The sequence below is a fragment of the Colias philodice genome, chromosome 7 (assembly GCF_061535455.1).
Source record: "Colias philodice isolate Cphi_HAF_F1 chromosome 7, ilColPhil1 Martin Lab GWU primary, whole genome shotgun sequence".
Classification (NCBI taxonomy): Eukaryota; Metazoa; Arthropoda; class Insecta; order Lepidoptera; family Pieridae; genus Colias; species Colias philodice.
Window position 1 is genome coordinate 8,461,551 of NC_143092.1, and position 26,248 is coordinate 8,487,798.

The 26,248-nt window shown below is 32.6% G+C and overlaps 1 protein-coding gene and 1 non-coding gene across 13 annotated transcripts in view; both read left to right on the plus strand.

The window, feature by feature from the left end:
- The window catches only part of LOC149487219 (uncharacterized protein CG43867), a 251,570-nt gene that overhangs the window by 121,995 nt on the left and 103,327 nt on the right, over positions 1-26,248 (plus strand). The window lies entirely within an intron of this gene.
- Positions 9,143-9,214, plus strand: TRNAM-CAU (transfer RNA methionine (anticodon CAU)). The gene has a single exon. It is a non-coding gene; the product is annotated as a tRNA-Met (tRNA).

The following is a 26,248-nucleotide window of genomic DNA, read 5'->3' on the forward strand; positions in this document are numbered from 1 at the left end:
ATTCAAAAGAAAATTGATTTGACTTTTATTCTCATTAAAATTCATTCAATTGGGGGAAAAATGAAATTGGATTCTTTACTTGTATAATAAATAGTCTTGATTCTGTTTGTTGTGAAGGTACCCTTTGATAATTGTCAAATGAGGAAATAAAAAGAAAAAGGAGTAATCTGGTAAAATTGCAGTGTTTCTTTCTCTGTAACAATAACTTCAAAATTATTGCACCGTTGTTGTAATTGTTTGCTTGCATTCAAAGAAAATATACTAGAGTTTCTTAATTCAGAACACGTAACAACTAACAGGTGGCCGTTTCTCACGAGAACAATGCTGAAGAACAATAAGTTCCATAAACCATTCAACACAGCTCCCAACGAATACAATATACTTCAAACCACTATTGCTATCAATTGAAACCTACCCGCCCGTGCTTCCTTCAGAACATCCTTGGAGTGCTATAACTGCATCCAATACCAAACGAAAAACCCCATTAACCACCTAGAAATAAGAACCACATTCCTGTCATATCACTGATGATATAAGATGCTCATGTTCCTGCTACATCAATTTCTGATTCGATTTAAGCAGGCGGAAGTTTTAATAACTGATACGCGATATTCATTTCGAATCCATATGGATAGAGTTCAAATTCCTATCTCAATGAAGAATGTTACTAGGTATGCCAAATCCCTTGAAATTGTGTCTCAGTAAAGCCTGTATGTATACAAATACACTAGTTTTTGTCGTAGTCAAAAATACCAAGTAGTTTTGATTTAATACGCATTCAAAGTTTCGAAAAATATCGAGTCCCGCTAATAGTCACGTGACCGCTTGTGACGTCACGTCACAACGCGCCGCGCGGCCGCGTCCCCGCGCGGTGTGTATAAAGCAAAATTACCAATCTTCTATTGGATGATACGTGTAATATTCAAGACCAAATCTAAAAAATAAAATATATATCAAACTAGATGATATGTTCAACGATTCTGTTTAATCAAAAACATAAAATATTAAAATTTACTCGATAAAAAAAATCACCAAGTTAGCTCTAATTTTCACACTTTTACGTTTTCTACTTGACATGGTAATACTTATTATGATTTTTTTTTCATAAACAATTATATTAAAACATTTGCAAGATATTTGTCAGAGCATCTTGTGTAATTACTTTTAGTTTTGGTTTTATCTGCGATAAACCACTTTTGGCGCTCTTTTTTTCTCGAGATAAACGTTTGGTTTCATCACGTATCATCAAATAGAAGATTGGTAATTTTGCTTTATACGTACAGTATCAAGTCGGCAGCGCTGTAGTAGGTGTTATAGCTTCCGCAGTATTTTGATGGGTTTTCGTCCGCGAATTTCGTTAATAGTCCAATAATAGTAATTATTATTCGTTTAATAAAATAACAGTCATGCCAAAGTTTCATCTTTATTTAATAGTTTCTCAAAATATTCTATACGATTGCGTTTTTGCACTGCTGATCTCTGAGGTTTATCTTCATTTTCCTGTTGACATTTGAATTTGTGTGGAACTATACCCTGTTTTTGTTTAATTCTTCCCCCGACCAACTTATATTTTAGTATAGTTCTCCATATCATTCTCAACTTAAAACAAGAAAAAATCTTACTAGCCATCTACCTATACTTAGCCCATACGAGCAGAGCAGAAGCACAGTCTAGTATAGATTAAAACTTGTATAGAAAACAAAGGATAACGCAAAACAGCTGCAATGTTCTCAAAATATTATAATATGTAGCTTACGTCCTTTGCAACTATAAAAAAACAACTTATCCGGCGAATTGGTAGTTGTATTTTTACATTTAGGAACAACACATGATTTTCTGGTATTTGGATTGGACATTTTTAAAAGTATCACTACATAGTATAAAACAAAGTCGCTTTCCCTGTCCCTATGTCCCTATGTCCCTTTGTACGCTTAAATCTTTGAAACTACGCAACGGATTCTGATGCGGTTTTTTTTAATAGATAGAGTGATTCAAGAGGAAGGTTTATATGTATAATAACATCCATTAAATAGTGGAGAAGTACTGTTATTTTTGAGGTTTCTAATGTGATGTCGTAAAAAATTACATTGTTTCCGCTTATATTGAAAACGCAGGCTGAACCCTACGAGTTTTATCAAAATAATGTACTAAGTATTATACACATTGAAAAGGTCTACAGAAAAGTCCGCGATGGTATATGTCTATCTCTTATGGATAACCCACAATAACATTTTTTTGTCATTTACTTTTTACGACAAATAGTAGCTAATTTTCGAAGCGATATTCACCAATACAGCATTAATCCTTAACCAATTAAATACCTTGAATACATTGTTCATTTAATATAGATCTATATGGCCCTTTACACCGTATGATTTAAGTGAATATTTGCGAAGATATTACAGATTTAAAAATTGCGGGACGTAGCGTTTGCGGCGGTACCGGCCGGTCGGGCCGCTATGTTTTTATAGAGGTATACAACGTTCACAGTTTTTAGGGTTCCGTAGCCAAAATGGCAAAAACGGAACCCTTATAGTTTCGTCATGTCCGTCTGTCCGTCTGTCCGTCTGTCCGTCTGTCACAGCCGATTTACTCGGAAACTATAAGTACTACAGTGATGAAATTTGATGGGAATATGTGTTGTATGAACCGCTACAAAAATATGACACTAAATAGTAAAAAAAAGAATTGGGGGTGGGGCCCCCCATACATGTAACTGAGGGATGAAATTTTTTTTTTCGATGTACATACCCGTGTGGGGTATCAATGGAAAGGTCTTTTAAAATGATATAAAGTTTTCTAAAAAACATTTTTCTTAAAGTGAACGGTTTTTGAGATATCAGCTCTCAAAGTCGTAAAAAGTATGTCCCCCCCCCTCTATTTTTATAACTACGGGGTATAAAATTCTAAAAAAAATAGAGGTGATGCATGCTAATTAACTCTTTCAACGATTTTTGGTTTGATCAAAGTATCTCTTATAGTTTTTGAGATAGGTTGATTTAACTGTAATTTATTATATTTGCTGCTACGGAACCCTTTGTGCGCGAGCCCGACTCGCACTTGGCCGGTTTTTTCTGTAGTGTATTTAGTATCAGCATTGCACCCGTGCGAAGCCGGGGCGGGTCGCTAGTTTAATTATAATTTCGACGGCACGGGCGCGCGATCGCTAGCGGACTGAGTGAGCCAGATTGAGCGTGTTGTGGTGTGACGTCACACCATCACCGGGCGTTTACAACTTGTTTTACTTCTAAATCGGAAACTAATTGACGTATCGAAGTAATTTTTTCACTAGTATTATTTATTTTTGACAGAGAATATGGAGTGCTAATAATCAAAATTAGTGAACATTCTCCAATGCAGTGCAATATTCGCCCGCTTCGTTTGTTCCTTGTTATTAATTATGTTCTTTGTACGTAAACTGCAATGGTTATTTTTCATCTATCCTTATTGTATGGTATCAAGCGAAATTGCAAGATTTCTATTTGCGGGATAAAGTTAGTTTAGTCATGGAAGTATATTGTTTTCTATTCAGCGAATTTATTATTAAGATTGAGCGAAGCCTACGGACAAAGTAATTGGATTTTGCTCAATATCTGTCAAATATGTTTATTTCTATATTCATCCTATTTGGGCAATTTAATTTGAGGTTCCAAAACAATCTAAATAATACGACAACGTCTACCAAACTCATTTTAATTCAATAACGATTTTATGAACAGATAGATTACTTTACAGGAACTCCATTGTTTTTTTTTCTTATTACTTAGACATCAATATGTGAATAGATAGCAGTGTCAAATTAGTTTCCAGCTCTAATATTACAAAAAATATCTTGTACAGCAGGACAAAAAGCTCTTTCCTGCAAAGAAAATCGATCAAAGAACCAAAAAAGCATTGATCATACACACCAATGGGACATTCAAATTCTTATCTGCAATAAACATTTAAACAATGATTGTTACATTCCGAACATTGTATTACGGAAGCAAAGTAAAAGAAATAAATCATTTAAATGTGTTTTTGATCAAAACCAACGATAAAATTGCAATTTGGATTGCGGGAACATTGCATCCGTGTTCCGGGGCAATTTATCAGGACTTAAATAAATTGCGAATATCGAGGAAGTGAGAACTTTGCTTAGATTTGCAAAACTTACTATTGAAAAGGCGAAAGGCGTTTCTCTTATTTGTGAATCTTGAAGTACTGTGACATGTCTTGTGGTGGTTTGATTTGAGAAGATAAACTTATTATTGTCTAGCTTTCTATCCACAATATTTCGCGTGATCTACTCAAAAGTCTCTAACTATTAAATTGTGCAACATAACTTTAATAAGTATATGAAAGAGAAAATGTCTAACATTCTAAACATGAAATATTACATCTTTAGCGTAAGCTCTATTCAATTTGATAAGATTATATTTGAAGCTAGTTGAACAAACTTAAAAACACATAAACCGATATCGGAACGAACGAACCTGAGATCTAAGTTTACTCTCTTCAGACAACAAATTATTTACTTATTAGGTTTTATTCTCTTCTTGCAATAAGACAATAAATATTATCCTGGAAACAAATATTTGGATTCAGTGACATAATAAATTCTCGCTTTACTGACGTTTAAATATTAAATCTCCTTTCAAATGCATTTTTTTTTCTTTTACATCAATAACAATCTTCTTCCTATTCAAAGTCGGATATAATTAATACAATAACAGAAGGATTCGATCCTTTCGATCCAAATCTAATTCTGAATTTAATTGTTCAAAACGTCACAGCAAACACACGTTAAAGTAACGAAACACAGATAACATTAAAACATCCAATATTTGCTAGAACATTCTACCGTAAACATGGCCCCAGACAATACCGTCTGCATAACCTAGGCAATAATTCAGGTGTAGAAATGCAATTACCGTAGGTGATAATATGCGGACCATACATCATGAATGTATGAATCCTTTAGCAGACATGAGGATAATTATGAAATTATCAGATTTTTATGATTTGTAGCTTTTTTAAATTGTGAGACAAGGTAAAAAATATGTGAACGCACGTAATTTACTGTGGTTGGTAACTTTGTAGAATTAGAAAAGAGAAGAAGCAATCCACGACCTAGTTGATTTAATTATACGATGAAACAAACAACTTGTAAATATATTTAATTTAAATTTATTGTATTCTAGTAATGTTGATGATTATTCAGATGATAATACTGTTTTAGTCACTAAAAATAAAAATGTATTAACAAACACGAAACAAAGAAGTCTAACTAACATTGTGTAAACTGCAAACCGAACAGAAAATGATACCAACGAATATCAAAATAAATTCAAGATAGAAACTGACACGTCCATTAGAGGTTATAATACCCAAAACGTTAAGGAATAATGATGTTAGCAAAATTGTGAGTGCATCGGAGCCAACATTGGAGCCTAGTGAATGTTCTGGTAAAAGATCTTTGTAAGTGCTTCACACCTGCGTCTCTTATGATTGACGTGCTAACAAATTACATTAGGCTCTTTGGAAATTGATGTTTGGATCGAGACTGTTTTGGAGCACTATACCTTTATTTTCTGCTTGTTAGGACACATATGGGTGTTTTTAATATCGTACATTATCTAATCGTAAAATTCTTTCCTAGGAATTAAAAGACGTATGGAGTTCGTTGTTAATATTTTAATATGGAACGATTTGTGCATTTATAGGTACTAATAATTATTAAACATAAAAAAACCCCTGCAACTTCTATCATAATTCCATAGAATATATAGATGCAGTAGGTAAGTTATCACCATAATCACTATTATTAAAAACATATAATGTATTAGAAGTTTCGATTGATTCCTGTAAATCATCATTTGGGTTCTGAACACTTGTATCTAAAGATGTATGAAGTTCTAATAAAATTAAGATGAAATCACATACGCATTCACATACATTGTCCCCTACATTCAAAGCAAATCTAGCAGTCCCACTGTCAAGCCCCCAGGGGGTCAGACACGTCTGTAAACAATCAATATGCTAATCCAGGTAATTCCTAACTCGGCTACTGGACAAATTGTAGCAAATATTTGCTGGACAAATAACTAGCGTGGCTAATGTATTCTTGGGTTTGGTCTGTATTGTCACATCTAAGGATGAAAGTCTATAACATACGATCTTAGTTGTACTATGAAGTGTTAATTACTGAATTTAAGTCATGTAAATAATTGACAACGACCTTTGTTTTTCATAAATGATAATATGTGATAAATTGTTAAGTTCTTAGGTATCAGAATAGTAAAGCATACCTTACTCAGTGAGTTCATTTTTTTCCTTATAGTTATATTTATTTATGCCTTATAGTTATTATTTAATCATGTCATCAATACATTTAAAACCTCTCTTAATTTAAAGTCCGTTAAAATGTACATTGCGATCCACTACCTCCGGAAAGTTTTAACTCGTTACGTCCTCGGTTTTATTCCGTTTTGACGGACACTTTAAATCCAGCTGTAATTGAGGGTTATGTAAATTCTGCCGTCCTATTAGCGGACAGACACGAGGGATGCTGGGCTTTGAGGGATTTTACATGTGAGGACATGAGAGGAGCGAGAAGGAAAGTTGTGAGATACAATGGTAGTTTTTCTATGTGTATGGTGTATTTTTTGTGTGGTATATTTGCTTGCTTAAATTGTCTTAGAATATTGTATTGGTGTTAAATATCTATTTTATTTTGGTTATTGGAATATTACAGCTTATTTAAGAAGTGTGATCTGAAATATTTAATTAAAAGTTTCTTGTGATGAGCAATACTGCGATAAAAAAGCATAAGATAAATATTGATAGGGCTATATATGAAACCGTTTTTGATCTGTCATAATGTTCCTCTTCTGAAAGAAAGGGCTTATTTTGGTATAAAAATCTGATTTGTTAACGCGAATCCGCTCAGCTCTCTAATTTAAAATCACCGCTATAACTAGAAAAGCTTCATACAATAACCCTCTCAGGGTATCAAACATGTATTAGAATTAAATATGGAAAAATCTCCCCTTAATTGGTTTAATCATTCATACACAAAGTGTTTTAACTGTGCTTTATTTTTTCATAGAAACGTTCTTATTATGCTTTTATATTTACGTTGTTCGTCACTAACAGGTGTATTTCCAAGACCTAAAGCTATAACATTTATATTGAAATCACTCTTATAAAAAATAAATATTTTTCTACTTTCATTTCAGTTAAAAAGCAGATAAACATGATATACGAAAATATGACAATTAGGTACTAGGTACTTCACTGTTAACATCTTAATACCAATAAACTTAACCGAAAAATGTATGAATCCAGAAATTGTATATCTGAATCCAACTACTAAATAAACAGAAAATGTACAAATAGTATTTAAAAATAAGAACGTTTTCCTCTAATAATCGAAATAAAAACCTTATTATGTAAATGCATTTGCGGATAACAATGCAGTTTAACCGTATGAACATTTACAATCCCATTAAAGCTAACAATGAAAAAGTAACAGACGACACGAATTCTTTCGCTTTTCACGACATTATTGAAAGAAAATCCAGACAATTGTAGTTTTTAATTAACTTGCATTAAAGCCGAAGTTCCTGTAACTGAACTAAATTAATTTCGATTCCATAAGCTATCCATAACGCAGTTTACTTATCATGCTCTTCCAAACCACTGATTTCATGAACCATTTTACAAAGACCTCAATTTGTTCCGCGTGTCTGTTGCAAATAGGGTTCTGTGGGGATCAAGTTAAATTGGACATGATTTATCTAGTCGAGCATGAACCATTTCCCTTTCAATGATAGGTTATTAGTGGTAAGTATGAAGAGGTCAGGTAATACTGGACTCTATATGTAGGTACTATAAGTTTACTGAGACTTATAATATTTCTTACCTAGAATTATAAGAATCAATATTCTTCAAATCCTCAATAGCATCTATGTTGTTAAAGTCTATAAATATTATATACTAGCTGTGCCCTGCGGTATTCCCCGCATTGCTCCGCTCCTGTCGGTCTTAGCGTGATGATAGTTCCTATAGCGTACCATTTATCGAGGAAGGCTATATCTTGCTCGATAAATGGGTTACTAACACCGAAATAATTTTTCGGACCAGTTCCTGAGATTAGAGCGTTCAAACAAACAAACTCTTCAGCTTTATAAAATATAATATTAAGTATAGATTTGAATACGTCCATTCTACATACAGTAGTAACCACACATGACATAACTACACACAACTAGAAGTGACCACGAGTTTTATCCTCGACAAAATTTCAGATACAAGATAATCCCCACATTACTTATAATTAAAGCCTGTACAATATATTCACATTCTCCTGTGAACCGGGATATGGGGATAAATCTTCTCTCCATTACATTTTGGTCCATGTTTTTTTAAGGGAAATCAGGCGGTCATTTTAATTTTGCCGTAATGGGGGATGTATTTATGGGTCTGGTTGGATAACCTCGTGTATGAAAACAAACATGTTTCTTCATTGATTTTAAAATTATGAATTATTCATGTCAGGTAAAAAGGGTAATATGTATAAAGTTTAATAACCGTCTAAAAGTTCATTGTCTAATAAGTTTCTACTTCTAGATTCTATTATAGATTTGTTTGTTATAGTTTACCTCAAAAACTAAAACTTTGTAAACTAAGTAGTAATAGGTATTTTGCAAGTGTCGCGGAAGAATTCTAACCAATACCCGCGGCCACATAGCGGCTCGACGGAACACAGTGGGGTTTTAGTCGGTAAGAATCCGACATAACCCACGGCTCCTTCCCCGGGGGCCGTGGGTATCTTTGGAAGATTTCCCCACTATATAAAAAAAATAAAAGGTATTTTGCAAGTGGCCAACCAGTGCGAAGCCGGGGAGCGGCTAGCGGCTAGCGGTTCATACAAAATGTCTAATAATATGGTACCTATAGCAAAATATTACGATTATTTTTTTTATAATTAATATAAATGCGAGTAAAAATTTATTATATTTGCCAACCTATGATAATAATGTGATAATAATTTGTTACACATGTGAGTCACGTTACGAAGATGACGCAATAATGGTACACATTAGCTCATATGATGAAGTTCAGCTTTAGTACGGTAATTTCGACATTGCAATAGAAAAGCAGAGTGGCGCAGTGGAAGCGTGCTGGGCCCATAACCCAGAGGTCCGTGGATCGAAACCACGCTCTGCTAGAACCTTTTTTTATTTTTTTATATTTTTGTTTTTTAAGTCTTAAAATTGAAAAATTAATATAAAATGTTATCCCCACAATTTTCATCATAAAAGATTTTTTTTCCGAATTTCTAATTTCTGTCAAGTTCTGAATTTATCCATATAACGTAATACTAAAAACCCTACCTTATTCCATAATCCTGGTGTCATATTAACTTCACCTGCAAATGTAATACCATAAACTCTTTGTAAACGAGACACTCGCTGGTTTAATCAAACCATATTCCCGCTTAAAATATTATCATTTCCACACGTTTCCGAGCTGTATAGAAACTAAAATGTCATTATATGAGAATTCATTACGCCATATCTCCGTATTCAGCTTTGAACTAAAATTGAAGTTTAATTTAAAGTTCAAAGGATTTGAAATATATTCAAGTCTTTGTTAGTTGTGATGTTTAAACATTATTTGTTGATAAGTTTCGGATGAAATCAATTTTATTTACTTACAAAAACATGAATACTGAATAGGCTTAGGTACACTTTATATATATGAACAAATAATTTATATTTGTGTGTCTATTTATTATGATTAGAAGTATTTAACAGACTTTTTAAGAAAAAATGTGTGCGTGTAGGTACTAGTGTACACACGTAAGAAGTGAAACTTCTTTATGACCTTATTTTTCAAAAAATAATTTACTATATGCAACTTTACAGAAATACGTCGAAGCACACGTGGTAGGGATAAGAAAAAGATGGCGCGTAACGAAAAAATGTTACACTAATTTTTTTTCCAACAACGATAAAGAAGTTTCACTTCAAAAACAAAGACTATAACTTATTAAATTAAAGGACGTCACATCGTTTAATAACTGTATTTCTAATTAAACTCTGTAGGTACCAATTATAGTAGGTACCTATCTTATATTAGTGAGCATTAAAAATACCACAAAAATAAACAAGCATAAAACACTCCGACATCTTGCTAAAAGCTGTAACACGTTATTTAATTGGTATGTTAGCAATTTGTTTCAAAGGGTGAAATTTTCTAATTTCAGCTACGTGCCGTTGCTTAGCAACCGGCACACGGTCATAGTGACACCACATCACTGAGATGAGTTTAACGTAGACGTAGAGGTAAATAATTTGGAAAATCCAAAAGTGCACGCCTCATAATTTTTTTTTAATAAATATTTATTAATTATTATTTTTGTTTATTTAATAACAATTAAACCACATCGAATCAGACCCTGAAAAATGAAAGGGTTCTATTCCTGAGCATACTCAAGCGTAAGAGAAAAAAAAAGACTCGATTAGTAAAGTATTTCGGTCGCTATCGTGTTAACAAGAAAAAGGATCCGCACATACAGACACACGGACGTCCAAGACAGAACTTTTTTAAACTGTTTTTTAACTAGTTTAAATAACAAAAATGACATCAAAAATATCATGAACGTTAAAAATAGTGTTTTTTCTTAATATGTGTGTGTATGTATTATCTTACAAGTGCAATGTATGATACATAAAGACATTTTAAGTTTGAAAAATCAGATGTTTTGCGCGAAGTGACAGTAGTACCCACCTCAACGCTTCGCTTATGAGGCGTGCAATAAAGGGAAAAGCGGGTTTTAAATAGCTAACATGTGAAAATGTATGCAGGTTTGCTTGCGACTTCGCCCGCATTTTCAAAGATAAACCCGCATAGTTCCCGTTCCCGTGGGATTTCCGGGATAAAACCTATCCTTTATGTTAATCCAAGTTACCCTCTATATGTGTGTTAAATTTCATTGTAATCGGTTCAGTAATATTTGTGTGAAAGAGTAACAAACACACACACATCCTCACAAACTTTCGCATTTAAATAATATTAGTAGGATAGGATAGTAATGAAGAAATAAAATTAAGTTCTTATTTGTAACGCCGAAAAACTTTTTTAGATGGGATATTAACAAATAAAAAAATAAGTATATTATTCTTATTTAGGATAATAGTACAAAAATTTTAATGCCAGTTTATACCTATACTCTTAATTATTATAATACATATAAGGTCCTGATATCATTTCATTAATTATTATGTGTTTCTTTTGTTATCTTTTTGTTACTAAAACATTTGAACGTCAGTTGATTCTACAATCTAGGCGACCCAACATACTAAAGGCGATTTCTGTCAATAGTTGAAAGTAAAAAGCTGTAAAGAAACAAGATCAACAGAAAAACACCTCATCAGTATTATTTATTTCAGGTACAATATTAAGTATCGTGTTTTTACAATAATTTTCTGTACCTTTCAGTAACATTTTATTAGCATGTTCATTAATCACGGTTATATAATACTCATAATTGTTTAGTTTGACCTGACCTGGTCACGATAAACAGGTCACACCTACACGTGAATGCAAAACCATTCAAAGTTGAGCCTTTATTAGAAAATCACTCAAGGTCTTTGTCAATTGCGCTTAGCGTGGGTTAGTACATTCTACTTTATAGCACTGAGCGAAAATTGAAACTTATTGTCGTAGTATAAGGTTTAGATTTGCGTGAAAACCAATCATGGAAGTGTGGTATTGAATAACAGCTTAGTGGGCGAATTAATGACTTTGAAAAATGTGGTATTTAGCAATAACTACTGATACAATTGAGTTTATATTTTCTTTACTCATGCGTTAAACGGTTTTCATGGTTATTAGTTCGTGATGATATGAATAATTAAAATTTTTATTATAGGTTCAGATGAGTTTTAGTTTGAATATATTTTATTTGGAAATCAAATATAATTTTCTGGTATAGAACGTGGTTGAAATATGTAGGTTACTTCATCATTTCAGCCTCCACTAATGTGATACTTTATTTATTAGCAACAAAATACGACTAAATAATATGATAATTTGATCTGTTTCTAAAAACTAATGCGTTTGTTTCCATTTTAATAAATGACTTTTCTTACATATTTATTTTAGACTAGATTTCCGCCCGCGGCTTTGCCCGCGTTTTCAAAGGAAAACCTGCATAGTTCCCGTTCCCGTGGGATTTCCGGGATAAAACCTATCCTATGTGTTATTCTGATGTATAAGCTATATTGTGGTAAAGTTTCATTCAAATCCATTCAGTAGTTTTTACGTGAAAGAGTAACAAACATCCATACCAACTTTCGCCTTTATAATATATATTAGAATTTAAGAAAAGCTTTAAAATCATTTGAATCCGAAAAATGAGTAATCAAAGGAGAATAATTTAAATCGTTTTCGAATAACAACTTTAAAGAACAAAAACTCCACCTTGCTCTATATTAACACGAAGACATTATTTGTCACTCAAATTGTACTCCTGAATGTTTTGTCCATTTATACACGGTATAATTTTCCGGGAAAGCCTACATTAAGAGCGGGGGCACACGATGCGTTGCGGCGGCGGTGCGGTGCCGGAGCGGTGTCGCTGCGTCGTCTTACATAGAAATATCTGTGGCATGTCACACGATGCGCTCCGGCGCCGCACCGGACTTGTAACCACCAAGACGAGGCGGGGAGGGGTGAATGCGGTGCGACGCCGGAGCGGCACCGCTCAGTTGTTTTGCGTCACAAGGAAGGACACGCTGTGCAACGCTGCTACGACGCCGCTGCGACAGAACAACGTTACGGCGCCGCACCGCTCGTGTGCCCACTGACACGGTGAAATCTTTGCGGTGCGGCGCCGCAACGCATCGTGTGCCCGCGCCCTAACGGTAGCTCTTTATACTAGGACGGTAGCGTGTCGTCCCAAATCTTAATTAATAACCTATTATGTTCTCTATGCCATGCAAATTACATCAGTCAATTGAATTGATAACGACTATTGTGACGCCGAATTAAACCATATTGAAGTCTGTCGTGTGCAATAGTTGTATAGAACTGATATTAATATTATGTAGAGTCAATACTGTGCTATATATTACATGCTTGCCCTGGTTTCACACTTAATTGTGAAATAAGTACTTTAAGTATAGATTGTTGATAGACGTATAAATATAATAATTAAAGCCTTGTGTAGCTTTTATGGGCAATTGTAAGAACAATAAATAAGTTGTAGGTTATGTGTTCCGTCATTAAAGCGGCTCGACGGAACACAGTGGGGTTTTAGTCGGTAAGAATCCGACATAACCCACGGCTCCTTCCCCGGGGGCCGTGGGTATCTTTGGAAGATTTCCCCACTATAAAAAAAAAGGTTATCTGAGTCTCCAAAATAGTTTTCGCTTCTAAATGTAGATAATGTTTATGTACTTTTGCATATTGTTAATTTGTCGTGCTTGTAGTAATGTGTGGTAATTAATGTTAATAATTTATTTATCTCTTTTCTTAATTGATAGCACAATCGCCCAATAAAAACAATTCTTAAATCGAGTTCAATTTAGCCAAGACAGAGAGAACCGGTAAAGAATGCGGTGTCCAAGTGAAGTAAGTTTAAATCGAAACTTCTAGACTTCATTTAACTTTGGTGTACTTAATTGAAGCTGTAACGATAATAGTTTTTCTTTCGGAGTTAATCTGTTTGCACTGGCGATACAATTTATTGTCTCTATCGGGGAAAGATGTATAGAATGTGTGGACTGAATTTTGTTGCAGAGTTTGCGGATAGCGGTGACTTAGTGTTTTAGTTTTAAATATTGTCGATGTGTTTGGTACTTTGGCTTTAATAAATACAGGCTATTTCTAAGCGTCGTACATGCTCCTGTGGCCTTCATGGTCACCAAATATTCTTTTTAGTTTACCGATCTCACTCTGATATAAAAAATTTAAATTCAATGTATGTATCCATTATAAAATTATATCAGTCAAATTGATTCAAATCTATTTTACGATTCAGTCGTACTAACAGACAGACTTATATTAATGGATATTGGCTTATGCTGTTAGCATAAAAAACAGCTACTTTTCTTTACAAACCGACTTTTTACCTATTGTTCAAATATCCTCTATCTTCTTATCTATTTAAAACCTTAAATTGCTTGCAAATTCGACATAAACCAGGAATCTTAAATCCCTTATCTGCTAATATGAGGGCTAAGCTAAGAATAAAATTACTTTTAGTGCAGTTGACATCACGGCTTACTTGGCTACGAACCAAGGCAGTGTACCGTTTTTATTATCTGAGTATAAAAAGAAATTATCAAAAATACACTCTTAAGCACGTATTATTTGAATTGAATTTAAATTGTCGGATATTTCGTGTTTTTTTATTACTAGTTTTTAACCGTTGCTACACTCGTGTATTGTTTTAAAACTATCGTATGAGAATTATGTTTGTAGAGCGGGATAAAATAAAGACAAACCTTTATTATGGTAATTAAGATGAATAAATTGTAGGTATGTTTTCAAAAATATATGTATCTATACTAATATTAGCTGAAGAGTTTGTTTATTTGTTTGTTTGAACGCGCTAATCACAGGAAATACTGGTCCGATTTGAAAAATTCTTTCGGTGTTATATACCCCACTAGCTGCTCCGCGCGGTTTCACCCCCGTGGCTCCACCCCTGTTGGTCGTAGCGCGATGATATATAGCCTATAACCTTCCTCGATAAATGAGCTATCTAACACCGAAAGAATTTTTCAAATCGGACCAGTAGTTCCCGAGATTAGCGCGTTCAAACAAACAAACAAACTCTTCACCTTTATAATATTAGTATAGATTTATCGAAGAAAGCTATACATTATTACGCTAAGGCCAACAGGAGCGGAGCCACGCGGGTGAAACCGCGAAGCACAGCTAGTTTTTCATGAATTCATCCAATCATTTCACCATACCCTATTCAATGTAAACATCTATTTTCCTTTCCAGATAATCGCCCACACTAAATAGAAGTTATTTTACGAAATAATGAATAATAATTGCTAAGAAATACTCCTCACCTTATACTTTGTTACGTAGGTCGTGTCGTGGGCGCCGCATACACTAACTGGAATAAAAATATATTTAGGTGCATTTTATTTGTAATAATAAAGTGCACTTATTTGTTTACTAATTGTAATATTAATTAGTTGTTATTTTTATTAGTTTCACCTGTTTGTTGGTATTGTAGTAACAGGTTGTTTGAAAAATAATTTTGCGCCTTTTGCGGTGATAGACTTAATTGACTGTACATAGACCATGAGCTTTTTTATCAAATACTGAATACAGCAAAATATGATTATTTTGTTCAATACAATATAATAATACGAACTAGAATTACTTGAACAAATTTTTTGTACACCCTATCTTTTAGTCGTTGGTTTTTATTATTATTATTTGAAAGCAAGATATATCGATAAGCAAGAATAAATTTGCAATATGACAAACTACCAGCATATAACCTTATAGGAAGTCATCGTAATACTGTCATCTCAGTTTAATTACTACTAAGAATTCTACCATACCCGTGGCCCCGTGGGGTTTTGGTCGGTAGGAATCCGACATAACCCACGGCCCCTTCCCCAGAGGCCGTGAGGCTATGCAAGATTTCCTTACTTTAAAAAAAAAATGTGTGCGTGTACTAGTGTACACACGTAAGAAGTGAATCTTCTTTATGACCTTATTTTTCAAAAAATAATTTACTATATGCAACTTTACAGAAATACGTCAATCACGCGTGGTAGGGATAAAAACAAGATGGCGCGTAACGGAAAAATGTTACACTCAATTTTTTTACAACCCCGATAAAGAAGTTTCACTTCAAAAAATAAAAGTTTAATTACTACTACGAAAAGCTCATAATTTTTATTTTATTTCTTAGAACTGTATAAACTCACCTTATATCTAATGAAATATTAATTGTTTACCAAATCCTTAATAAAGCAATCAAGTGAAGGTTTAATGCATATTTAAGTGATACCTGATAGAATTGTATCGGGTTCATTAATTATGAACAAGTCATTTGTTGGTACATCTGTCATAGGGTTGTAATTTGACGTCGAATTGTTACTTTAGATCCAAAGGTTTAGAAGGAATATATTTTTATTGATTCGGTTCAGGAAAAATTTCGAGAGCTTTATGCAAAATATCGTTATACCTTGCATGCAGTTGTTTTTTTGTTTCTACTTACTATATATTTAGGAACAATATGGTTTTCAAATTCGCATTATATCTGTAATAATCTAAATTATTTAAAATTCCTTACATGGTAAAATTATATGAAACAGTAACACAATTTTCTAAAATTTACACAAGGTAAGTGCTTGAAGGCTCCTTTGATTTACCAAATAAACATTTATTTTGCACACCCTATACACACATACATATAATACACACGTATAACTATAACCCGGCTAAAGAGAAATCCCAACATGTGAAAGGAATAATCATACGCTAACAAAAGCATGAATATGCCTCCGGCTTGGGTCGGCTGGATGAGGGTCTTGTCAACCATCCGTACCTACGTAAAGATTACGTAAATAGTTCCGTGAAAATGTATTGTCTTACTGACCTCCATCTTTATTTAGAACATATTTTTAGGGGAAGGTAGGTAAAAGTGGAATAAAATGTATGTGGGTGGTGGAAAATTTATAAAGAAATTCAGTTGAGTCCAAAATTTTATTAATTTAATGTTTAGATAGTGTCATTGATAAATATACACATAAATTATGCATTCTGTGATATATTTGTACTAGAAAATTTCAAACTTTACATACCTATCATTCAAACATACTCTTTTAATAGAGCTTTTGAATCATTATACTGTACAATTTTTAAATCTGACAGTTTTAACGTATTTTCGTCAGGGTTGCGTTTGTTAGATGCTCTTGTCAAATCAAATAAATTGCGTCTAATATAAATACAATTACCTATAAACCAGTCTAAGAAACAAAAAACATCCTGTTTTTGTGCCTACGTCTAAATATTTCATGTATTCTTTTCCATACATCATATCGGTTATGCTACGAATTCAGCAAAAACGTCTTCCTCAATCAAAATCCTTGACTGTTTGCCGCGAATATTTCACCGCTAGCGTTGACATAATATATACAACCGTAGCTTAGCTCGTAGCCGTCTGCTGCTATAGTAACGGGCAGTCGAGTTACGGGGCTCGCCGCGCGTAGACGTAGCGCTACGGTTACACGATCCGCTACATAATCAAACGCGTTACGCGATCTTTGAAGTTTGTATGTAATCTTAAGACGTATGTACATGTGTTTACATTTTAATGATTTGAAATGTTTTAATGAATCTTTCGTGTGTGTAGTGTAGTTTAATTGCAGTGTTGCGTTCAAAGCGTTAATATGTATTTAATGTAGTGAGTTGAGAATTTTATGTTATACGTGGTGTTCAGAGTATGGTTAATTAATACTAGTCATATTTTAATTGTTAATTTTATTATGAATATGATTTTAAATTTTGATAAAATACCTGTTAATTACTTTGATTCAGGTTTATTTTAATCATACAATATTTCTCAAATATACTGTAGGCCTACAAGCCTGTTAAATTAACTATTTTTTTAAACATTTATGTATATATATGTCTTTCTCACTTCTATTGCTGTGTCACATACAATTTCGCATATCTTAATATAAAAGAGATAAAATTGAGCAGAAGCTTGAATATTTTAAATAACTCTATCATCGGATCTAAACTATTAACTAAAAATTATGATAACAGTTTTCAAGTGCATTGGTCCTTTTATTAAAATATGTACTAATAATAATGCACCAAATTATAAAAAAAAGTAAATTTGAAATAGGAAACTCATCAAGTTTATCGTTTAAATACAAGAAACACTCACTTTCATACTGTTTAACAGATATTATTTTAATAATAAAGTCAGCATTAGTCGTAGGCTTTTTGCAAAAATATGAACATTGAACATACCTTATTTTATTTTGGTAAATAAATACCTACATATATATAAAAAATATTTTCACATTACAATTCGTTATAAGTAATAAAAAGACATAAATCCCCAAACGGTTATCACGTACCTAGTTAAATTTAACTATAATTAGAGTTCAATGGAACATTAAATGCGCAAATTGTGATGTGAATTTCAAATATAATCAGCTAATCAGTCTAACGGTCAACTGCACATTAGTTAAAATAGATACGAATGCTTCATTTATTTGTTTTTCTTTTTTAATATATGGAATAATTTATATCTTCATCGTCTTAAAAAGGTTATGTTTCACAAAATGTTGTTGAAACCATCGACCTAAAACAATGATTAATAATCAATATTAATATTTTAAACATCTTGAAAAGGTTTAGTTGCTCAACATGATAATGTCAGCATTGCCCAAAATAGCAGACAAAAATTATATAAAACGTAAAAATGTAACCACCATATTTCGTATTTCATGACAAACTATCATTTCACAACATTACTGTTTAATGACGGCTATATAAGTCGACATAACTTGACCGAACAAAAATGTACACAGCAATCCACAGATTAATATCTAAAAGACCTAATGAAACTCCAGTATTACCTTCGTGTTTAATAAAACTCGAACATATTGTAATTTTTATGAGCGCTTAAAGCGAACGGTGACAATGGTGCGTCTGAATTTAATTACCCTGTGCCGAATGTGCTTGGTTTAATGGTTTTTATTTATGGCCTCGGTTTACTACGATGCGTGTTTTATATATTTATTCTGAATTTTATGTTTTACGTTGGATGTAGAGTATCTCTACAATCAAAAGTACCTAATCAAAACTTAACTTAAAATGTAGGTATGTAGTGTATAAGAAAGTTTAAAAGTTATCTTACTGAAGATTCACTAAGCGCTTCGCTATTACTCTGTTCATCTGTCCATTCATATGTCCAGCAGAGAAAATAACAAATATTATTATTGTAAACAAAAGATTAAAGATATACCTGAATAAAATATATTTACAATATACAAGAACCGAATAAGTAATAGATCTATTCACAGCAATATCTATCCGCCTACCTAAAAGTCCTTTCCAAACTCGCAAAAGTCCAAACACGAAAACATACCAAAATCGCGTAATGACAGAAGTGAAAATCAAACACCAAAGCTTTTGCTTGCTTGTGATTGTGACTCTCTGAATGGTCGTCCCTCAGGGTTCATAGTACGGGCCCCTTTTGTTCCGTTTCTTTGAGAAGTCAGTCCTCTGAAAACCGAGCTCTTTCAAAGCGAACCCAGCCCTTCGTCTTTGTTGTGCCGTTGTTTTATTCGGATAAGCAGCTTAAATATGATTAGATCTGTTGTCGATAATGATGTACCAATTATTATAGCTTATTGCTTCGCTAAGGCTCTCTAAGTGCTGCTACTTAATTGGCTGTTTGGTATAAAATATAAATAGACTTGAAAGAAAATACTGGGAATTATGATTTAGAATGTTCGCAGAATTACTGCTTTTCATATTGAAAATAAATAGTTGTTATAAATTATTTTTATATTGGCAATCTAAACTTCGTGGAATTGATATTGCGAGTAGTGGTTTAGAATAATAAATCAATGATTTAATGGTAAAAGGTATTTATTATCAATATTTCTTATTTTTAAAATAAAGCGAAATATGCGTTTAGTTTTTCACGAGTAATTAATTAAAATCAAAGCTTTATTAGACCTTTACTGACATTAAGTATAATAATATAAAATATATTAATTAATAATAAAACATTGCGTCCCTTCCACATCTCTATTATAACATTAAAGAAGAAAGAATATATAAATACTAGCTTTCCGCCCGCGGCTTCGCCCGCCTTTTTAAAGAAAAACCCGCATAGTTCCCGTTCCCGTGGGATTTCCGTAATAAAACTTATTCTATGTGTTAATCCAAGTTACCCTCTATATGTGTGCTAAATTTCATTGTAATCGGTTCAGTAGTATTTGCGTGAAAGAGTAACAAACACATACCCATCCTCACAAACTTTCGCCTTTATAATATTAGATTAGTAGGATTGGTGTAAACAATAAAACAATGGAACTGTAAGTTGTACTTCAATTTTTAAAACATTAATACAATAACTTTGTTCGAAATAACTTTAATAATTTCAAAGAAAAACTTAAAACGTACCTCGCGCGCGTTCATAAAGGAAACTTGATATAATTAAATACTATAGTTTTATTTTAGTTTTGAAATGTTACCAACTTCGCGTCAGAAGTTCCGAAAACTCAAAATACTTATTATGTTGTTAGCAACTAAATACGTTCTCAAACCTGTAAACATTAATTGCAGACGAAGTTTACTGTAACAAGTTTCACGGAAATTTTGTTATCATTCGCATGTCAAACGTTTGGCTTTTACATCTATATTTGACGAAAAGTTATACAGCATCTCTATTTCTAGAAGTAGGATTACTTATTAGTATTGTTGCATTAGTATTGTCATTGTGTAACCTGATACATAAATATTGGTAACATTATACAGTTGTTTTTAAGCTATTGCATAGCTTCTATCGCGGGCCTTGAGCGCGGGGACCGAATCCAGAAATTCCGTAACGAAAAATCCTCACGCTCCCCACTCCGACGGGCACGGAGGTGTGGCTTGAAGGCATAGCATGCAATAGCTTTACCGCGGCAGTCCCCGAGTGCCACACGTCTTTTTTATTATTTGACAAAGAGTCTTGCATCAAACGTAGGAATCTTGTATACAATATGTATTTTGATTAATAAAACTAGACGACGTGGTAGGGGACACCAGTCTTAATTTCCTCTAAATCTACTCACAAATGCTTAAGGCTGCAGTCTAGCAAAATTGCGTTTTCAACAAGTTATTTGACAATTTTTTCCCGGCTAATGAAATGATAAACTGAATTTTTTTTTTCTTGTTTATCAATTAGTGTTATATACGCAATGCGTGTGAATTTTTTCACATTTATAAAGTTACTTTATGTTACCTTAATCAGGCCTTCAAGATAGGTCTCTTTCCCCCAAAGACATTTCGAGCTAAGTTTGTGCACTCACTACGTTGCAAGCGATTACAATTTACACAATCTGATCAGCGCATTATTATCCTTATATAGTCGTTATTAAAAACTGCTGAATACAATTGCCGAAAAACTTATGATTTTCTTAATTAGAACGTTATAAATTCATGAAATTTCCCATTTTTTGCCTTACAAAATCTATTGATAAATACTGCTAAAAGTTATTTTTTCCATTAATTTATTCGAGTTGGTTGAAGACCAATGAGTATTAATCCTTTAAAAAAATTTTTTTTTGAATTTTGATAATTCTTTAAATATTAAAAAAATATTTAAATAATTAGAAAAAATCCTAGCGAATTTCTTTAGTCGCGCTCCTTGGGCCGGAGCGTTCTGACGTGTGCTCTACGCTCGATTTTCCTTCATACCGAAGTGAAAGTTGCTCTACTTCAGTTAATTTAATACTTTTGTTAATTGATTATTTTTATCTTAGTTTTGTGCAAATATTCGTATTTTTAAACATTTGATTTCGATATAGAAAATAAACGAAAAAAATACGCGTGTAACTACTAGAAAAAAAATTATCTTCGAACATAAAGTTAATGAAACCAAATAGATTGCAAAGGTGATTGGCAACAATTTCTTTATTTTACGGGGTGTCAGTAAAGGGATGTATATTTCTTTAAAACTAAAGTAAGCTCATAAATTTTCTTATAATATAATTTTTTTGAAGTTCCAAAAATGTTTATTTTTCGTTTGAGAAATACGAAATATAATATAAACTTGTATTGAGAACTTGAACTTCCCAAGTTCATCCGGGGAAATCCCCATACGGGGAAAATGATTTGTTTACTCCAAAATTTATCCGAGGTGTTTTAATTTTTTCTTCTAGTCATTTTCAACGTAGCGGCATGTTGTTTGATTATTAATTTTGTAACTTAAATACAGGATGTTGGTTTTATATTCTGATCTTACAGACGCGCTGACAAATTTGAAAAAAAAGAGGACGAAAACGATAATTCGTTGATGCTTTCCTTTTTCGACGTATTGTTAGTACATCACCAATCTGCAAAAAACAAAACTGATGATTCCCAATTGCTGATTAAAAATGAAAAACAAATAATCGACAACAGTGGTGAAAATTTGCTGATCACAATGAAACATCCTTCAGTGGTAGCAGATTTACTCATTTAAAATGTATCGGTGAACAGCGTAAAGGAGAGGAGGACAGGAAAACATTATGAATGTGGATGGTGGATTGTATACAGGGTGTAATCGATAAGTATGTGCAGGCGATTATGACGTTATTATTGCAGGTATCAAAAAACTTAAAACTGATATCGAAATTACTTTACCTAATGAGCAAAATGACAATAATAACTTTTTAAAAGTATAACGAGAAATATCTAAAAAATTTACTTTATACACTCCCATATCAAAAAGGGAAAATGGGACTAGTAGAAGTTAAATGTCTAATTCCGGCAAAAGACATGAATGCGGAAGATGCGGTTAAAAAAAAATTTAATATTTGAAATACAATGCAAAAAATAAAACTTTTGTCATAGATAAGAATCATGACAATTTTTTCCAAATTCAGGGACAACTAAACGTTGCAGAAGCAGAAGTCTGCTTATTTGCTGTTTGGACTGGAGTGAATCATTCGTTAAAAATAGAATATATAAAAAGGTATGTAACGTTTAGGCAAAATAAAATGATGGACCATTATCAAGATTTTACATAAATTGCCTACTGTCAGAATTGATTGATTCGAGACTTCAGCATTCGATGCCCATCAAGGACCCATCCTATATCATTCAAGCGATTGAAAAAAAGAGATAAATCCAGTGCTAGAATGCTAGCAAAAGATTTATTAGGTTTATAAATATAAATCTATATATTATACATAATATAATAAATCTGTAGAAGACACGAAGACTGACATCCGCGCGGACGGAGTCGCGGGCGGAAGCTAGTCAGAAATAAATATCTTTTGTTTTCATTTGCGTATTTTTCTATTTTATAATTTTTTAACACAAACATTACATTTTTTTTATTATATACAAAATTTGTTTATCCGTTTTATTAGTTAAACTGAACAACTTTCACTAAGAAACTTAGGTCGAAAAAAATGTATAGAGTTATGCATTTTGTATGGAAAGCTTATTTTTTTTTATATTTCGTCCAAATTTCTTTGTAAAAGTCAGTTATATAAACATGAAGTTGAAGATAGATATCAATAGAAAGTATTCGCAAATTTTGTGTACTGATAAAAAAAATCACCCGGTGTAATTTTCACGAAAATTGTTTCAAATTGTCATTTTTGGTACTTATTACGAATATTAAATTATACGAATGATTTAATTTTTTAAAATTAAGTGGAGCAACTTTCCCTTAGTACATTTGTATTATTTACATATAGGATGACAGGATGCATTTGTTTGCACTACTAGACCAAGCCCTTAAGCTAGCAGAAATATTGATATGTGTAATTGAATTTATAATAACCCTCCTAATATAATCACAATTCTGAAATGGACAATTCAATGAAACACTTTTATTTAAATTGCGCTTTTTAATGGACATAATACTTCTACGTACATACAACACTGTAACAACAAAGCATAACTGTTCTTAATTTTAAATATTATAATACAAAAACTCTATACACAATATTTATCCGCATCTAAAACTTATACACTCTTTATTCATGCCGTATCTATTTATAAACAGCTCTATAGCATTGCACTTAATTCTATAACTCATCGTTTCATCATATTAATACGTTATACAGGATGTGTATAATATCCTGTTGACACGCGTTTAACATTTGTAAATAGATTGATTAGCAAGCAGCAAGCGTAGGGCAAACTTGGACACATAAGTCATATCCTATTAGTACTATAAATGCGAAAGTTTGTATGTTTGTTTATTACTCCTTACTTCCTTCACGCAAAAACTGCTGAACCGATTTTTATAAAATTTGGCACACACTTAGAACGTGACTTGGATTAACACAGTCATATGAAAGTTTTTATCTCGAAAATTTCATGGGAACGGGAACTATGCGGGTCTTCCTTTGACTACGCGGGCGAAGCTGCGGCGAAAAGCTAGTGTTATGAATATATTTGATTGTTCCAACCATACAAGACTTGTATGACGTTTATAGAGCTTGTAAATTAACCAAAACAGATGATAGATAATATTGAAAACATAATGCACACTTGTTGGCTTCGGCTTCGTCTGGAACATCCTGGAATAAAAACAGAAAAGTTTATTCTGGGTACCATACAAATAATTTAATAAAAATTTTATATTTTATCCCGAGTACAATTTTTATATATTACGTATTGCATAACAGCTCTATATTTACGTAGAACTCTATCCTTACGATAAGAAATGTTACTCTTCGGGAAAATATAAATACTATTATACTATACTGTTCAGTGTTCTGTGACTATATTCGAATTCTATAATAAAACAAATCCAACCATGAAACTAATATTAAAAGGATACAATAAACTGTACTTTTCATCAAATTTGGAAATCAATTACTTTCGGACAATTAAATTCGACATTGCTTACGCAACTGTCAAGTCCACGCATAAGCTTCAGATTTCAATAGAATCTAACCGTATATACAGCGATGTATTAATATCTGTTTTAAGTACAATATTGAGCCGCTTTACTATTCCATTCACACTTCAGGTGGGTGTGGTGAATGCAACGCATTTACGTAATGTTGGTACGTGGGATCTTTCCTTGACCCAGTAACGAAGTTTACTAGTAAGAATTAGCTTATCAATGATATTATTAAATAATAACTTATCGGATTTGGAAATATTGTACTTATTCATCTTCTAAAACAATTAAATAAACATAAATCGGTATTTATTTGAAACAACAGCATATTTTAATAACTTTTACAGCCCTCTTACCTATCCTCTAATATTTAAGAAAAGCAACCAAATCTTCGGCAAAATTGAAGTGAATATACTTATACAGAAATGCTTTAAATTATTAATCACATACTACTATTTACTCTTTTTCGTTCTATTTAATAAACCTAAATTAAATCAAAAATATTCCTTCAGTCACACTACTAAGATTCTAATTTCTAAACATCAGACTCGAATCTAAGACCCGCCAAAGGCTAATCATAGTCACCACTGCGCCCACGTCACAAAAGCCTTTTATTCCTTCGCCTAACAATGCTGCATACATTCAAACAGTTAGTATAGGCTAGAACAATATCATGCCGAGTGTCATTGACCCCGCTGCATCGCTGCGCAGTGCGACCTAATACACCTAAGCGGTATTGTTCCGAACTGAACATCCACTGCCTGTTACATATGCATTCTAAAACGCGTAGTCACGTGTTTACCAAGATGGAGAGCAATGTACACAAAAGTTAAGGGAATGTCCTATCGTGTTTCGATTGTGATGTCTCGATGCATGCTACGTTTGCGCTTAGATAATTGCCTGTTAATATTACTTTATTAGAAAAACAGGTGCACGAAGGCCGTAATGTGTTTTTCATTCAAAACCTTAAAGGTTTTTGTAGGTAATAATTTACGTTTATCAGATCATACAAATTTGATACATAAAATTTTGACTCAATTTTCTATTTTCATATATTAAACATGTCATTGTCATCAAATAAAATAAATTTCCAAAATAAACAACAGACTTTCAACCCAATAAAGCCTAATTCATGAACATGTTCATAAAACTAGATTCTAGGTCATAATAAGGTCATTCACCTGTTATAAATATAAAAAGCTATTTGACCTGGATTCCTAACAAGTTCAGTAATACGATATTATAGTTGTTTCAATTGTCTACAGTATTGTATTACCTTTGTAACGGTTGTATAAATTGACATATGACAATGAACTTAATGTGTTTTTTAAGAAGGTTATTTTTGGTAGTATGTGGGTTTGATTTGATGATTTCTTTTAATTTTATTAAAGTGGGTTGTACTTGATATTTTTGATTGATGTTTTATTTTTAGCCAGATATCTAATGGGTCCCTGGATAGCTATTTGGGGATTATCTAAAAATAGAATTTAATATTAATATTTGATTGGAACGTCTATTACAAAATCATTCTTAAAGTTGAAAAGCTTACTATAAATTAATGAGAATTTTAAGACGACTCTACATTATCATTTACGACTTCTATTTGCCTTGCCTTATCCATAGGATAGGTTTTAT